At 45.4% G+C, this 18645-nt stretch overlaps 1 protein-coding gene and 1 long non-coding RNA gene across 11 annotated transcripts in view; one reads left to right on the top strand and one right to left on the bottom strand.

Annotated features, from left to right (window-relative positions):
* Window positions 1–18645, top strand: part of NAV2 (neuron navigator 2) — a 773977-nt gene that overhangs the window by 577488 nt on the left and 177844 nt on the right. The window lies entirely within an intron of this gene.
* LOC140698740 (uncharacterized) lies at window positions 4284–6298 on the bottom strand. Its single transcript, XR_012076627.1, has 2 exons — window positions 5776–6298; window positions 4284–5169 (listed from the first exon to the last, which is right to left on the bottom strand). It is a non-coding gene; the product is annotated as an uncharacterized lncRNA (long non-coding RNA).

Genomic DNA, 18645 nt, shown 5'->3' on the forward strand with positions numbered 1-18645 from the left:
GGAGATAGGAACACGGGGGTTTTCACTCTTTGAAATAGTCAGATATGTGAGTTGGCTAAATGAATATCTTGGCTACACATAAGTAGGCAGCATTCCTCTTGGTGTTCTGATAATGTAACTTTTACCAAAAAAGGATATGATTTTTAACTATGCGTAGTGCTAAGCTTTTAGGTTGGGGAAAAAGGTAAGTAGCCCTGTGGGGACTCTGGCACAGAAAGGAGGAGAACAAACCTTTGCTTGCAGCAGTCTCTGTCCATGATTCATGGGTGACGTAGAGAAACTGAGACAGCCTAGAAGACTCTTCAGTAATAGGCAGAGCTCTCCTTTATTCCTCCCAGGCAAAGTGGTCTCGACTTCTCAGGGGGACATGCCCAGGTCTCTGGGAAGCATTTCGTGCCTGGTAGTGTGGAAGCTTCCTAGGGCTTGTCCTGGATGTACCCCCCTCCTCCCCTGGGACCAAGGAGAGCTGCCTCCTGCTCCCCAAAGTGCTCCGGGAGACTGGGCGGCCCTCTCACCATGAATAAGATCAGAACCTCCTTCACCCACCTCTCCAGCTCAGGATAACTTGGTCCAATGGAACTGAGCTTCCCACAGCCCCCACCCCATCCCCACCTAATATACTGCAGGAAATAGGAAGGACATTTGTGTCGGGCTGACATATACGTGGCAGAAGGTTTCCCAGGCGAAGCGTTCGCAACTCTGCAACTAGCACCAAAGCTATAACCAGAATGTCTCAACCAGTCAAGACTCTGATCTAGCCTTTGGCTTCTGCCTCAAACAAATTCTTTTTCTCCTTCTCTCTCTTTTCTCCCCTCCCTTCCCATCTCTTCCATTCCTTTCCTTTTCGTCACCATACCCAAGTGTGTTCTTTTTAAATGTGTGTTTAAATTACCAAAGTAGTAAATGCTTGTGAAGTGGTATAAGTTTATATCAAATGAAAGTTCTCTCCATGCTCCCTGAAGAATACTAATATAAACCATCCTATGCATATCCTTCCAGAACTTTCACGGTACGTTTATGTATATAAATAATATATATGGAAGAGCTATTTGTTGAGTACCTACTATGTGCCTCATTGAATTCCCCCAGACAAACTGCGTTGCTATCTACATTTTACAAGGGATGAAGCGAGGTGAAGTCCTTGCCGAGGTCACACCAGAGGCAGTGAGAGGTGGAGTTGGGGCTCAGCCCAGGCACTTTGGGTCCAGAGCCACAGTTAATGCTGTGCTTTTCCTGGCAGTGGAACAGCCATACTCACAGCTGAGCTAGTTAGAGATGTGCAGGTGAAGGAGAGAGGGGAGTGGAGAGGGTGTAGGGGAAGCCTGCGCAGGGCCCTCTGTTGGGCAGCCCGCCCCTTTCCCATTGTCCTTTAGAGAGATGCTGTCATTAAAAACGTCTGAAGGATGGCTGTGAGGCCAGTGTCCAAAGGATTGAGAAAATGAAGACAAGGTTCCTTGTTGCTGCAACGGATGTGGTTCGAGGAAGCAGGGTTGCTGGCTGGACCTGTGTCTCAGAACAAAACATAGGTGCAGGGTCACCCACGCAGCCCCGCCAGGGGTTCCCTGTCAGGGCTCGGGCAGCCACCGGTCTGCCTCCGTCCTGGGCAGCGGTTGTCACGGGTGCCCCAAGCAGACAGGGGGCCGAAGGCCTCTAAGAGAACAGGGGCTGTGAATTCTGAGAGAGGCATCGCTCAAGGGACAGGCTTCAGTGTCAGAAGAGAGGGAGCTGGTACTTAATCGCTGAGCGCGTTGGACTTGCCGGGACTCGGACGCTCGCTGTACTTCCTGAGCTCCACACACTCCGGGAGGTAAGTATGAACCCGGTTTTACAGATAAAGAAAATGAGGCTAAATGAGAGTTAGTACTTGGCCCTCCCTGGTCAGTGAGTGCAGGTGTGAGTCCCAGATTTGCGCTCTGGCCCTGCCTGTCCCGGGGCTGTCTCTGGGGGAGCAGGTGAGGGAGTACGTGGGGGAACGCTGTGTGAGCCATGACTTGCTCAGAGTCCTCTAAGGACTCTCAGTGATACAGGTAACTGACAGTGGTTCCAGGTGCAGGAGCGGTGAGCCTGTCCCCCTCTCCTACTCCAGGGAGCTGAGGTAAAGCCAGGCTGGCACAGGCCCGGGTGGTTTGTTTTACTAATTCTTTCCCTCCATCCTGAGGTAGAGGGGCCGTGTGATTGTACCTTCAGAGACGTCCGTATTTCCCCCTCCTTTCTTCATGGTCCCTGTGTTCTCCCTTGAGTCTGACCTTGATTGCAGACTGTGGGGTGGCCAGCTTACATGCAAAATATATGTTGTGGTGAGGGAGCAGAAATAACTCAACCACCTGGCCGTGTATAAGACACTACAGGTACTTGGGGGCATAAACTGTCGTCCTTCATCTGGAAAAATCTCGGAGAGAGAACTCTCGTGAGCAGATGAATTGCAGTTCAGTGTGGCTGGTGCCGTGGTTGAGGTGCAGACTGCTTTCGGATGAGGTCAAGTCCATGCTACAGTCTCATTACCTGTCCTTCCTTGATGCTTTCTTGTGAGTCAGTCAGGCCCTGATTATATTGTATTCTGACATTTCATTCTCAGGTAAACCAATTCGTGGGCTTTTTTATGTGACCCAGGAATTTCACTGCTAGGAATTGATCTAGTTACGTCAATAGGTTCCATGAGAATTCCTTACTCTGTCAATAAATGACAAAAAGTATTTTAGCACTTAGTCCCCAGTTTTAAAAAGGATTAAAAGGAAATTGAAACAGGCAACTTTTTAAAAACCCCAGGGCACTTTATACTTTGTGGGGAAATACTGAAACATTCCTCTTAAAATCAAGTCTGAAGAAAAACAAGTCCCCATTTTGGCAGCCTCACTGAATTTAGTTCTGATTATATTGCGCGGTCAACTGGAATGGAAAGCTGAAGAAAAGTGACGGGTAGTACTCCGAAGCTAGGAAACACGGGGGGACTCACAGTTCGTCAGCTCATTCCATAAGGTGATCAAATACATAGTTGATAGACAAAAACCCGGAATGTTCTGTACAGCAATATGACCTGTTAGTTTCCCTAAAGATTCAAATTTCAGATTTTGCAGGTTTGAGGGAAAGTCTGCAGATCCTTAGCTTTTAGGAAAACCTGAGAATTGTTTGCTGTATCATTATGGGATATCATAGTTTTGCTCCAGCTTTGGATTTGTGTTCCTGCAGACAGTGATCAGATTAGAGCCTTGCCCGGCCTGCAGGATGTGTGAGCAGGATTGAAGGCAAAACCTCAGTTAAAAGATGGCTGGGACATCACGGGATGACCAGGACATACTGAGGCCCTTGGCTTCCTCTGGTGGCTCTAAGTGGCTCTAAGCCTCCAGGCCAGAGTCACTGATTATCAGGGGAGAGGAAATGGTTGTCTTTTTCAGCATCTGTGACAGTTATCTGTTTTCTCTTCCTTCCATTCCCTCTCTTACGTCCTCTGAGTGGGTTAACACTGCCAGAAATCTCATGCATTTCTGAACTATTTAGTCCATCATACAAGTTTGAAATGTTTAATATTCCTGGACCGAATTCTAATGGTTTTCATTTTATAGAAGGCACATCTTTATGATATTTTCACTACAATAATAATTATATAAAAATATTCAGACAACACCTAAATTTCTTAAAAGAAAAAGAACCCTACGTAATCCCACTCCCAGATAAAGCCACTGTTTACCACTTGGTTTATATTCTTCTATATGTTTTTTCCATACACAGACTGTCACATTTTGATAAATTTTTCCAAATGTTTACTCTTTGCTAGGAACTATTTCAAGTGCTTTCTAAGTAATAATTTAATTCTTACAGGAGCCTTATGCATATACAGACACTCTCTCTCACATGACATCTTAAATCTCATAAATAAAATGAATAAATCATGGACAGCCTTTTGTACAGGTCATTCTCTCTTCATAAGATAGTTGCATAGTACTCCATTGTATGAATTTACCTTAGTATTTTTAACCACTTTCATTTAATTTGCTTCTAATTTTTTGATATTATAAACAGCACTGAATTGATGTCCTCATGTATCTTTTTTGCACGTATACAACTATTTCAGTGGAATTTCTGCTTTGGAGGGTGTATGCACATTTTACAGCTGTCTAAACAGTGTCAAATTTTGCTCCCAAAAGATTATCCTGATGTATAATTCCTGTCAACAGTGTGTGAGAAGGCTAGTTTCTCTATACACTTGACACTTCTCATTCTCTTGGGCAAATTAACCTTTGTCTTTGAAATGAAGCAAATTATTTTTAAGAGGCTGAAATATCAAGATCATTTGCTAAAAACTGACCTTTTTTATTGACAGTTTGCTGAACATTACAACTCATGACCTTGGCATAATACAAAAGTACTTGGGTTTGAGATCAGGCTCACTCCCACCTGGCATGACTTCTCTCAAGACACTTAACTTCTCCAGACCTCAGTTTCCCCTTCTGTAGAGTGAGTCTGAAGTCCTCTGTCATCAGCCACTGTGGGGTGTGAATGAATTCTTTCCTTTTCACTGGCTGTCTGGTCTTGTCTCATGTGAGCCCCAGCAGCACTTTCTGACGGGTTCCTTTTTCAGATCTTCATGCTCTAGGTCACTTTCTTCCTCTTCGTTCACTGCTGTCTGTCATGGGCAAAAGAGGACAGCCAGATGCGGCTTGAGATAGAGTTTTCCAGCCCTCAGCACAATGTCGTGTCTGAGTAACATTGGGGCCATTGGTTTAGAATCTCTGTAAACTTGTCGCTTTGTGGTTGGCAAAGCAAGTTCTTTATCGGACTGAGCGATCCGGAGATGTGAGCATGAGGAAGTTGCCCACGTTCTGCCATTAATCAAGATGCTGACCTACAATTACAGTCTAGACTGGATGGAATTAATTTGGTGGTCCAAGTCATGCAGAAGGGAGCATGGTTGGGGTGCTCCTGTTTTGTGTTGTTTCTTTCCTTTGTTTGTTTTGTCACCATTTGTGTCCAGCATTGGGCTGGTCATGCTAACAGTGTGGACTGGGCACAGACTGCTTTCTGGAGGCTCACAACCTCGGAAAGGGCGGTGCTCATTTGTCTTGTAATAGAGCTGTGGTCAAAGTTGTGAGCAAGAAGATGCACTCAGCCAGAAGGCTCGGGGAGGACTTCAGAGAAGTGATACCACCTTCCCTGATTTCCGTCTCAGGATTTCTGCCGAGAGAAAAGGAAGGGGTGGCTGGGAGGGAATGACTCCTCTCCTGGTCCGGTGCTTATCTGAGAGGACATGTGCTGGGCTCACTGTGTTAATAAACTCATGTCCTGCAGAGTAGGAGAGTAGAGGGGAAGCTTCTGCAAGATCGTCTCACTGGTGGGGTACAGCCTCCCTGGGTCAGCAGGGGGCCCCTGCCATTGCAGAGCTGTTACCCGGGCCAAGGAGAGTCAGCTCGGGTACCTGTCAGCGCTCAGGGGAGATAATCATCTCTTTAGGAATCAGCTCTGAAGTCACCATGACTCTCCTGCCAGAAGCCATAATTGTCTGAGGGCTTAAAATGCCATCTTAGAGGTTTGAACCAGGGTATCATTGTGTTGAAATTAGTCTGTGGGGATCATGTAGAAATGGAACTCAGTGAACCAATAGACCAGCTGCTGAGGTGGGCAGGCGGGGTGAATTAGAGGACTGCAAACCTAGGCACGTGGCACTGCAGGGGAGAGGAGTGTCTGGCGAGTGTTTGTTCCAGCTGCACCGGTCTCTCGGACCAGAATACAGTTATCTCAGGAGAAGAGGTTGGGCCCTGCAATTAAAAAGAAAACGTGTACCTTGAAGGCAGCCAACTGAGTTTGAGTTCTGGCCCTGCCACGTCCCAGGAGGGTAGCTTTGGGCAAGTGCACTGCTTATCAGGGCATGTGCTCAGGATGGCAGTCAGACTGTCACAGGCCACACCTGGCACCATTCTCCTCCAAAGGGTGTAGACAGGAGTCGCAGGCTGTTGGCGGGGCAGTGTGGGCATTTCTGTTCCAGAGAAGTGGTCCTCACAGCAGTATCGACAGCAGTCCACACAGCATCCCTGAGCTGTCCCTGCCCCCTCCCACCTCAGGTGATAGCTCAGGCGTGAGGTTAACAAGATTCACATGGGGCAGGCACAGGAGTCCCTCTAGTTTAAAAGCCCCGTGTCCCACAGAGCCAGTATCTCTTTGTAACAGCTCCCTGTGCATAACTTCTATGGTTCCCAGAAGGCTTGGGCCCAATCAGTAGTCACAGTGCTCAGAGGAGCCCAGGATGGTGGCCACCAACAGTATTTATACTTCATTTACAGCTCTTCCCTGTCCAGATGTAGTGTGACTGTCCACGGTCATTTTTTTCATGAGCAGTGTTGCTTAGTAACATAGCTGACATTCTATCTTTATCAAGTTTCCAGGGGAACAGAGTTAGACAGTGAACCCAAGGTCAGATCCTCATGCAGAAGGGGAAAAGGTTTTGTTCATCCTTTGCTAATAGCACGTCACCTCACCTCTCAGAGATTCAGTTTATTCGTCTATGAAGCAGCAGTGAGCTGCTCTAACCCTAGTGATGGGAGCAAGGCAGATGTGAAGGGTTTTTTCTCATTTTTTGAGAAGCTCAATTCAGATTTTCTGTCCTTGTCACCCCTGTTGGCTGTAGACATTTCTCTGAAGGGTATGGTTGTTGTTTCCTGGTTGCTGGAGTTTATGGACATGGTGGGTGCAATTTGCATAGCACGAAACAATCGCTACATTCTGATCTTTGTAAATAGTGTGTAAGTCAGTTGGTTTGCTGTCTGTTAATAGTGCTGTTTCACAAGTGGGCGGGTGGAGGTTACGGCTTCTGCAGTGAAGGCAGATTGCATTTTTTTAGATTGCATTTCACACCCTAGTTCCCTTTTGTTGTAAACAAATTATTGCCATTGTATAATTGAAGAGATAAAAAGTCCTAAAACACATGGCACCTCTCTCCAAAGATAATGCCTCAACAGAGTATATGCAAATTGCTGCTGTGTAACTGGGGAGAAAGCAGATCCCACATGGTAGCTCTCGGTTAAGTGTGAAGCACACAGCTCCAGTCCCATGATCTGATGAGACGGTGAACTTGAGACTGTTGATGCTGCAGGTATGATTAATGAGCCGTCTACACTAGCATCCCTTGAGGAAATTGCTAAAAACAGAAATCCTGAAGCTTTACAAATCTTGTCCTTCAAATTCACATTTCTGAGTTAGAGTCCCAAAGTCCGCATTTTACACCCTGGTCATTCTTACAACACTGAAGTGTGAGACCCCCCTCTCCTGGGAGGACTTCTTGGTCCCCTCCAAAAGAGCGTGCCGCCTTCTCATTGCCCTTCAACTCTCAGCAGCTACTTTGTAGTGTGTCATTCCGGGGAACAGAGATTAACGTGGTGAGACCCCTAAACTAATGCGTGGTGTATGGCAGGAGCTCAGTACATGGGAAGCTATTTAAATTATCATATACATACATTTTGTTGTGCACATATTTAAATTTATTCCCAGAGTCAGCAACTTGCCTACTTGCATAGGTCTTTGTGTCTTTTGGTTTCCTTCTGTTGGCTCACTCATCTCTAGCAAAGTTCTCATTTTAATTTAAAAAAAATAATGCTACCTTGTTTTAGCTGAGCTAATAGAAAAGAAGGAAATGGATTTGGATCCCATATTCAGGTTAGATATGAAGAAAAAGGGTCCCTGTGGGATCTGGATATGGTAGCAGAGGGAGGGGGAAAGTCTTCCCTGATTGGAAAACCACCTTCGGGCTCTTTCTCTGCCAGCACTTGAAGAGCTTGCTGTTGCTTGGTGAGAGCACTCTTCTGTTCAGAATAAGGGTGAGCACTTGCAGGGTTGCCTGGAGAGGAGACTGTGCAGTGCGCCTTCCTTCCTGTTCTCCATCCTAGCTTAACCTCCAGCACTAAACTAAAGTCAAACATGAAGGTGAAGGAACTTTTATCTGATATCGTCTCTCCGGCCACCTTCGGGAGCCGTTTTCTTGATCTACTGTGTAACTCAAAGAGCCTTCAGAGCAGGAGACGCATCAATCCCGCTAATGTGTGAGGCTAATAACCTTTAATGCCAAAGCCGTCCTTTTTCAGGGAGAAGAATAAGAAGGATCTAACCATGTGTGCTCTTCTCTAAATATGGATGTGTCTCAAAGCCTTGTGTGAGCTCCTGGTTCTGCTGTCTGTCCTTTCTCGAAAAGACAGTAAACCTGACTTTTTGTAACAGGATGAAGGAGTTGAGAAAAAGAGAAAAGAGATCATTTAGGAATATGAAATAGCTATTTGATTAGTCTTGTGTCAGGAATGAAAAGTGACTAGTTTATGTTCATCTGATCTTCAGGTGATCAATCTCAGCATCTCTTTTGCTTCCATCTGCTGTGTGGAAAACATCACACGTACACAAATTCAATTTAATTTCAAGGATCATTGGTAGGGGAAAGTATTTATGTTTCTGGGGGCTCCCTTCGGAATTTTTATCCAGGTATCATCTGGAGTCAGAGCTTAAGTTCAATCATTCATTCGGATGTTCTTCTATAAAAAAATTTTTTTTTTCTTCTCTAAAGTTAGGTACTTGACAGTGTTTATTAGCATGAGAAGATAAGTAGCTTTGGGGATAAATGAGATTGACTTTTCTATGAGCACATGGGGCTCATGTTCACAATGCAGAGTACAGGAACAGAACGCTGGCCAGACAAGGGAGCGCTCTGGAACAGTAAAACTTGACGGCTCATGTAGCCGCACCAACCTGATGAGACCACGTGTGTGGCTGCCTGGGTGCTGGGCACATAGCATCCTCTGACTTAAATGAACCTACCAGATAAAATGCCTGTTTCTCAGCTGCATTTTGCCTTCCTCAAGCTCCCAAGTCTATGCATTTCATCAGGAGACCAACACATAACCTGTGTGTCAGGGAACCGTCTTCTGATGAGGATGTCGGATGAGGGGTCACACTGAGAATATCCATCTCCAGGATGACGGTCATAGCCATCTACATTGTGATAAGAGGGGTACATGGGCCACCCTCAGGTGTCATGCCGTGGAGAGAAGTGTCATGCTGCAGAGTGGTTTATGCCAAGGCACTGTGTGCACAGTTTACATTCTTAGTGTCCTGGGAGCGCCTGCCTCGATTTCTTGGCGGCCGTGTTGGTTCATGCGATTGTCCAGGCTCCCCGAACTTTGTGGGTATTCTACAGTTAATAGCTGCTGATGGAAATCAGCGGTCTGGCCCACTTCCCTCAAAAGAGCAAAGGTAAAGGAGACCTCGCCGCACCTAATGCTCCCTGTGCCCTTTTCAAAATGGGAGAATCACAGCATTTTTATGAAATGTGAAATGAGGTGGGAATCAGTGTCCTGTAATAACTCACCTTGGGCAAAGCAAAGATTAAAAAAAAAAGAAAAAAAGGTTCTGTGGCTCAGGACAGCCCTGATGGTGAGTCTCTGCTGCCCTCTACTGCCCAGGCTTTGTTTCATATCCGAGTGGAGCTTTGGTTTCCAGCCAAGGCATCCTTAGGACGTCCTGGGAAGATAACGACTCCAGACAGAGCCTTCCCACGTGTGTTTCCACAATTTGGGAGAATGTACATGGACTGAATAAAACCCACATCATGGGCACGATCAGGTTCATGTGGCCATGATGGAAAAACTCGCCAGTGTGAGGAACTGAGAGCAAGCGTGAGCTAAAATCAGTCTTCACAAAGCCATCCATCCTTCTCTCTTCAGTGGGCTACCAGCGAGTAGGCTCAGTAATCAGGGTTAGCCCGAAAGAGAAGGATCTTTGAAGGTTCTAGGTGATGACTGCTGCAGGAAAAGATATGCTAGATTTGGCTCCATTTTTAAGAGCAGATAATTCCAACCAGGCTGCAGTGTGAAGTAAATGGGTCTCCCCCTTCTTTTTGGGCATTTGTATACTTGGAACTCAGATTTCATCCTTTTGTACATTATCAGGTGCCTTCTGTGTCTCATGCATCATGCCAGTCACTAAATATTCAAAAGTGAAAAAGCAGATAATGATCCCTGCCCTCATGGAACTTACAGTTTGGTGGCAGAGACAGCTGTTAAACATGGCACAAATCTTCTCATTGCATTTTGTGACACCTGCTTTTGAGAAGGTGATTAGGTGTTGGGAGGATGCATGTAGAAGGGATGAACTGAATTCTCTGGATTAGTTAGAACCTCATCAGGGTGAGACCCAGAGACGAAATTTGCAGGGGTCTGTCTGCTTTGCTCAGAAGACCTGTTCTTGCACCAGCGGTTAGAAGCAAAATATGTTTTAGGGAACAGTTTACTGGGGAGAGACCACTTTCCTTTTAGAAATAAAGCTCTGTATCCTGGGCCAGCTTTTTTTCTCCCTCTAGCCACAGCGGGTAGAACTAAAAAAAAATTACAAGGAAGCAAATTTTCACTTTATTAAAAAAAAGAACTTTTTTACATCTGTCTTCTCACAGTTGAGCAGGCTGTCTTGAGTAGGGAGGTCTCTCACTCCAGAGGAACAGAAACAGGCTAGACCATCACTCACTATTGTTAACAGAGGGGAGTTTTCTTATATTAGCAGGTAGATTGGAAGAGGATTTTCTCTAAGATCCCTTGCAAATACAGTATTTGATTATCCCGGGCAAAGGGTGGAGGTGGTGTGATTTTAGTAGGTCCTGGAAAAGGCCTGGTAATGACAGTAACTCCCCCACAGTTTATTGGAGTTCCCAGAGCACCCCCCACACCCACACTTCGAGTTGGTTCCTTTGAAAGTCTTCATTCATTCCAAAAGTGCACTGTATTCTTGATGATGCCGCTTATTCTCTAGGGTTCATTACTGAACAAAAGTTGCATTTCACGCAGATAACAGCCTCTGTACGGTTTGTGATAAATTCCTTTACTCCGTTCACATACCCGGGGACGATTTTTCCCTTCACTTCACCTAAGTTGTTTGGAATTTGCCAAGCTCATGCTCTGAAGCCATCAGAGAGGCTGCAGGCAAGGGTCCCTGCCACACAAAAGTGGTCGTGGCCACTGAGTGAGAAGGGGCTTGTGGCTGCTTTCAACTGTTTAACACTTGGACTCGTTTTCTTACCCTCTCCAGAGAAGAGCCAGATACACATCTTAGGGCAGGTATCCCTGCAGGATTGTATTTTCAAGTGTATTTCCCATAGGTGCTGTAGGGGGCAGCATCCATTAGGGAAAACCAGGGAGAGAGACTCCACCTTAGAGGGAAGAGTCTGGGGCTGTTTGCAAAGATTTTTCTGCACCGGAGATTCGTTCTGCCCTGTTGTTCATGTATGAATGAGGCTGTGGCCCTTTGGGGATGAACCTCCTTAGCAAGCCAGGATTACTTTGCCTCATTTTAAATTCATCTGGTCTCGAGTCAATACCAGTGAGTACCTGTGGGGGGTGGAGAGTGACTTTTCCATCTAGAAGTCTAACCCAAGTCATTTGACTCTAAGCTTTTGCTCTTTAAGTCAAGTTCTGAGCTATTTCTGTCTTAAATCTTCTATTAAGAAATAGTAACTTTCCCCAGAGTTTCTTCAAACCTGTTACTGCTTACTAGTAAATAATAGTAAAACTTGTGGGAGTGAACTTTTTTCTGGACTTTTGTCCTGATAAGACTGGTAAAGCTGGTTCTGACTTGTTTGACTTTTATCTCCCCAGGGCGTAAATGTTCTGGTTTCAAATGATGGCCATTATTCAAACCTCCAGATGGATGGGACAGCTCTGCTGGGGTGTGTCAGGCTCCGGTGATACCCTGGTGGGGCTTGCTCATGCATCTGAGGCCGCCTGGGTGATGGGCTGGATGCTCTCTGGTCTGTACTGGCCTCAGCTGAGCCAAACCAGCTTTCTCTATCTGGTCTCTTGTTTGCCAGCCAGCCAGTTCAGACTATTCTGTGGTGGTGGACAAATTCTGAGACAGGGTTGAAGTGTGCATGGCCTTTTAAGGCCTAAGCTCTGAGAATCATCATCAGTTCTCATATGCTTCATCCAATTGGTCAAAGCAAGTCACACGCCTGCCCAGGTGCATGAGGCTGGGAAACATACTCTCTCCATTGAGGGAGGTGCTACCAAGGCACATTGCAAAGCATGCATGATCGAGAGAGGGGCAGAGACTTAAGGCTGTTTTTGCAGTCAATCTACCACACAATATAAGTTGGACCCAGTATATATGTGTGTGTGTGTGTGTGTGTGTGTGTGATACACACACATATATATAGATGGATTGATTTCACTTGTCAAGGTCTCTTTTTTGCTGCAATCGCATGAAAATGAGAATGCTCTGAGCTCATAAAAGGTAAGTTGGCTGTGTGTAGCTCTGAGAATTTTCAGTGGGCAGAGTGGCTGAAGCATCCTTGGTTATTCAGTCCCACAGAAGTTCTTGTCTGACAAGCAGACACAAGCCATTCATTGTAGGGACACACACCCTGCTTGCTTTGTGAGACCCCCTTTCACCAAGGTAGAGACTACCTGTGAAAGTAGAAGCCTGCAAAACAGGTCTGGCTCTGTCTAGAAGCCTGCAAAACAGGTCTGACTCTGTCTAAGCTTGTTCTCAGGCCTCTGGGATCCTTGGTCTTGAGATTCCCTTTGCCCTTCTGGGTTCTCTTTTCCATACCAGCTGGCATGAGTTGTCATATAATGAAGATGGCCTGAATGCTAGCCTGGGATTCAGAACACCTGGGGTCTGGTCTCGGATGGCTGTGTGACTTTGACGGATTCTTTGATATCTCTGATTTTCCAGTTCCTCAGCTTTAAAATGGGAATGAGAATAGCATCAACCTCAAAATTAATGGGAAGATTACATGAGATGAAACAGAGGGGGAAAATACCTTGAATTATGAACATGTTGAATGCATGAATTCATGAATAGACAAAGTCAGAAATGACTGTAAGGGGTGGAGTAACCACAGCAGCTGAACTGAGAGCCCTAAAGAGCCCGTTCTCCATGCCTGGTCTGTTGCTCAGGATCAGAAGTCTAAAGCATCCATGGACCCATCTTTTCCTGCTTAGCTGTATCTCCATGGTGAAGGACGTTTTTGAAAACCAAGGGACCAGGAAACACAGAGTGCTCTTCCCTGAAACAAGAATTGTCATAGCTTGGTAAATATCCACCTGGTTCTCTTTTGCTCCTGGTATCTTAGAAATGTACCTATTGATTTTTGAAATACCCCCACTGCCACTCATTGAGGGAGGGGGAATTCAAGACAAATGTATTGATCTAGGCAAGCAGGCACATTGGAAGAAGCATTTATTAGGCTGTCTTTTTTTTTTTTTAATAAATTGGCTACTAAAGATGAAGAAAGAAGAGTTTTAAACAAAAAGCCGTTAGCCAAATTGATAATACTCCTCTAGGACAACTTTAAAAGGTCATGATGGATGATTTTTGCACTGTGATTTGGAACAAAGGGCCTTTGGATTAGTAAAGGACTTTTTTTCTGAGTGTGATTCTGTTTTTCCTTTTGTTTGTCCATTGTCCTTAAGTCTGGGCTCTCTGATCATCTTAATGCATCCAAAGCTGCAGTTTGAAATACCCTTTTGTCCTGGGAGCAGGTGATTGAAGCATCTTTGGACAATAAGAGGAAAGACGTCATAGCTGAACTAGTGAACAGCCCGAGGAAAGGGGTGGAACACAGGGCCTGGGCTGCCTTCTGTCTGAGCATGTCAAGATGCCATGGCTCTGGCCTTGGGATGTCTGTCAGCCTTAGGGGTCACGTCTTGGCAACCAGAGTAGCCTCTGCTGGCCAGAAACTGATCAGGACTGTTCACTCTCATTAAGGAGCCCCTCAGATCACCTTCTGGCGTGCAGCACTTTAGAAATCATCAAACAGCTGAGGTAGAGGCTAGATGCCTTGAAGTGCTTCCAAGGGCTTTGGCGTGTCTGCCTTTTGGATGAACTTAGCTGAACAGAGAGCTTTTTAGGTCTGGGGCCTGGCCAGGGGAGCACCCTGGGCACTGAGAATAACACTGATGTTAGGGTGGGAAGGGGGGGGGGTTAGCTCCTCCTGGCCCACCAATCCCTTCCCGCCTCCTTCCTTCCCTCCCTGCTCCCCCCTCCCCCTCCCCTGAGCTCTTCCTTACTTTCACTCTGTCTGCAAAGTTAACTTTTCAACACCAGGAGGAGCAGACATTGCAGAGAGAGCGGGTTTGTAGTTAATCAGCAAATGCCTTTGTATCCTCTGGGTCAGCAAGTTCCAACAGAACTTTCTCTAGTGATGGTAGTATTTTGTATCTATGCTGTCTAATAGGATAGCCAGTAGCTGCGTGGGGCTATTAAGCACTTGAAGTGTGGCTGGCGAGATGGAGAAACTGAACGTTAAATATATTCGATGTTAATTTAAATGGCCACATGTGGCTCGTGCTATTAGTGATGGATAGCACATCTCTGGATATTAGTTTGATGAGCCATCAGCTGCTCGTATGTGTTGTTAAAAGATGTCTTCCTAGGCACAGAAGACCAAATATTGCATGATTCCACTTCTATGAAATGTCCAGAGTTGCAGGCAAGTCTATAGCAACAGAAAGTAGATTTGTGGTTGCCTGGGCTCTTGGGGCCAGGATGGGGGTGTAGAGGGAGGTGTGGGGAGTGACTAGTAATGGCTACAGATGATTCCTGGGCCTCAGTTTACCCTCAATAAAATAAGAGCATTGCTGGGGGGAGGGTATAGCTCAGTGGCAGAGCACGTGCTTAGCATGCACGGGGTCCTGGATTCAATCCCCAGAATCTCCATTAAAATAAACAAACAAACAAACAAACCTAATTGCCTCCCCCCAAAATAAAAGAAATATTAAAAAAAAAAGAATATTGCTTTTGTCACAAGGGCAACACAAAAGAGAATTCCTAGTCTGCCTTTCCCTGTATCTATTTAACTTTGTTTTTAAACTTTTAAATTAATTTAATCTTTTAATTTTCATACAATTTTAAAGGTTACTTTCCATGTACCATTATTACAAAATATTGGCTGTATTTCCCATGTTGTACAATTCATTCTTGAGCCTTTCTTATACCCAGTAGTTTGTACCTGCCCCTCCCCCATCCCTATATTGTCCTTTCCCCAACTGGTAACCACTAATTTGTTCTCTGTATCTGTGAGTCTGATTCTTTTTGTTCTATTTTCTAGTTGTATTTTTTTCCTCTGCTATCTATTTAACTTTCATCCAGTTCAGCTAGGCTGATCCTGGAGTAGAGAATGAGCTCCCTTTTTCTAGGAACCGAATTCCAGAAGCTGCCCCTGTTCTAGGAGAGCCCCGGGCAGTGTTAGTTGCTTTGAGGCACGTAACAGACCACCCTGCTCTGTCCATTCCCTCTGGAATCAAAGTGTAGAAAGCCTTTGGTGCCCGTCTAGGAATTTTAAGTAATGGCTGAAAAATTTACCTTTTTGCTCTGATACAGATAAAAACAGATCATAACTTGGAGTTGTCATTTGATGTAATGCACAGAAACAGCTTTCCATACCCTGGGCAAACACAGATTCCCAGGGGGTGCGGAAGAGATTCCTGGTTGTGAACCCTGGCGCAGTTCTCCGGGTCTGTGGTTAAGGGTCCTGTGGAAGCTCTGGGAAGCACGTTTCTTCAGGAGTAGGCTCCTGCTGGTCTTTTTCTTTTCCCACTTCTCATGTGGGCTTTCGTAAGACAGGCCGGTCAAAGGGTCCACAATTACTGACATTAGAAGAAGTGATTGTTCTCCTCCTCCTCTTCATTGCTGTTGTAAAGCTCTGTGTGTGTGTGTGTGTGTGTGTGTGTGTGTGTGTCAGCAGGCAGCTATTACAAAGCCCTGCCTTGTAAATAACTTCAGGATCTTCTTTGATGTAGATGAGGTGGTGGACTGTGCACAGAAAAGGACATGTAACAGCAGTGATGAAGATAATGGTCACCATATTTGCTGGTTATTCGGCGTTCGGGTGCCTGGAGGTGCTTTACTTTGTGTCCATAGTCTCATTTAACCCCTCACACCACTACCTGGGAGTGTCAGTAGTATCTGATCCATTTCCCAGACACAGACGATGAGGCTCAGAGTGGTTCAATAAGTTGCCTACATCCCATAGCTGGCAAGGGCCAGAGTGGAGATTTGAACTAGGATCTGCATGATTTCAAAGCTAGTATTTTGGTTTTAACCATCATACAAGCTAGCTTTGACTAAACTTACCCATCCATGAGCCCCTTATCTGTGTCAAGTACTGTATAAGTCACTGGAGATGCAGCTATGACCAAAACCAGTGAATGCCGGTGGGATGGTGAGTTAACTCCACGCAACAGGAAGAGAGTGTTCTAGGCAGAGGGAACAGCGTGCCCAGAGACTAGCCGGTGAGAGAGAGCATGGTAGGATCAAGGGAAGGACAGCTGAGAGCTTTCTTTATGTATCTGTGTGAAGCAGGCAAAGTCATTTTCTCACTTCTACCCAGCAAATCAGTGCAAGATAGATTCTTCAGTTCTATGCAGACAGGGAGCATGCCTCACGTTCACTAAATCTTTGTTGAAAGAATAGACGGTGGCCGAAATGGAAACAGAACCCAGGTTTCCTGAATCTCTTAAGTGTTCTGGCCAATCTTCTTACTGTGGAAGCTCTTGGACAATTCCAAATTGGCCTTAGACAGTGGATGACTGTGATGCTGTGATTTATAATAAGAAATGTTTATTTGGTCTTCATCCTGTTTTTGACACAGAGCTCTTTAAACTCTTGGAATTTCCAAGAGTGATGAGATGTGATGAGAGTGATAAAGATGTCTTTTATTATGTTAATGCAGTGACTTTGGACCACACCTAAGGATAGGGCCATGGCCAGTGGAGCCAACCATGTGATTAAAGGGTTGGAACTTTGAGTCCCACCCTTTGACCTCGGGGAAGGGAGAGGGACTAGAGATTGAGTGCAAGCACCGGTGGCCAAGGATTTAATCAATCATCTGTAATGAAGCTGCCATAAAAACCCGGCAGGACAGGGTTTGGAGAGCTTCCAGGTTGGTGACCATAAGGAGGTCACCAAGGGGAGAATGGAGGTCATGGCAGGCCCTGGTCCTTTCCCTATACTTGGCCCTCTGCATCTCTTCTGTCTGGCTGTTCCTGAGTTATATCCTTTTATAATAAACCAGTGATCTAGTAAGTAAAATATTTCTCTGAGTTCTATGAGCTGCTCTAACAAATTAGTCAAACCCAAGGAGGGGATCATGGGAACCTTCAGTCAATAGCTGGTCATTCAGAAAAACAGGCTTGTGACTGATGTCTGAAGTTGGTGGGGAGTGGGGATGGGAGGCAGTCTTGTGAGATTGAACCCTTCACCCATGGAATTTGATGCTAACTCGGAACTGAGTTGAATTATAGGACACATGGCTGGCGTCAGAGAATTGCTGCAATGCATGGGGAACCCCCGAGTCCCCAGAAACACACACACACACACAGAAATTAGTACTAGGACCCTTTTAATGACCTAGTGTGCCTACATGGACCAATCAGGGCAGAAATCAGTTTTCCTAACATCATGGAGTGAGAAATCCCAGCCTGGGGGCAGAACTGCCCAAGGAGCTTTGCTGACTTGATGAGCTTACAGTATAAAGGAAGGCACATCCTGACCCAGTGATCGTTTTACCTGTGGACACAAGGGACCTGACCGAGTTGTGTGGAGATGAAGTCCTGGGCCAGCTAAATCCCAGTAAGTTCCAGTGTCTGAACACACGGGATGCCTCCCACCGCCGCTGTGGCTGCCCTGACGGCTTGCAGGGATCTCATCGCTGAACTTCTGCTCAGTCAGATCTCAGCTTGGTAACTTCTTGGGATGCTTCCATTCTGTTTTCTAAGCAAATTGTCTATGTTTGATAGTAATTCTTTAATTTTATCTCATTAAATAAAAGATTAGGGAACTGTCAAAAACAACATGAGCTGAGGGCAATGTTTTTGAAATAGAAAAAGTAGAAGTGGGATTTATATCTGGACTCTAGGACATTTTGGCCTGTTTGCTTGCCAAAAAAAAAAAGTGCAAAAAAGCGATTCTCACGCATTTCTCTATCTCTTGAAAAAGGCTGTTCTGCTTTCAAATTTGCTCCACAGCTTGGAGCAAATATTTACATTCCACTTAAATACATTTGGACTTTAATGTCTGTACTGCTGGTTACAAAAATGTTAAATAAAACAAAAAAAATTGTTTAAATGTAATATTTTAGAATGCTTGGCTCCTTATCCACCCCAAGGAGATTGGTCACTGTTGATCATTGTGTTCCTGTGACCTGGCACAGAAGAGACATTCATTAAGTGAATGACTGTGTCCTGGAGGGTTAGTTTTAAACGCCCATCTTCATGAAGACCATCTCACTAGCTTAGCTGGAAATCCTTACCCTTGGGAATGTGGCCCTGTGGATGGGTGTCTTTCTAACCCTGGGATAGTTTTCTAGGGACCCAGTCTATGTCTAATATAGCTCGGTACCCTGTCTGCCCCTCCGAGGAGCATCACTTGGTACGTTTACTCATCCAGCATGTTTGCCGCTAGATTGGCTTCCATGAGCTGAAAATTTATTGGCAACTCAAGAGGGAATCTAGATGAAACAGAGACTTTGAGTGCATAGTTTTGTTTAAGGCGGGGACAGGGCATGTAATCTGAGTTGTCCAAGGGAACCCATGCATTCCTGGCTGCTATTTTAAGACTCTCCTCCTAAATTGATATCCTTCAGGTTTATTTGGTTTAACTCCTGCTCTGGAAATTGGCTTGTTTCTA

The sequence above is a fragment of the Vicugna pacos genome, chromosome 10 (genome assembly GCF_048564905.1).
Source record: "Vicugna pacos chromosome 10, VicPac4, whole genome shotgun sequence".
Taxonomy (NCBI): domain Eukaryota; kingdom Metazoa; phylum Chordata; class Mammalia; order Artiodactyla; family Camelidae; genus Vicugna; species Vicugna pacos.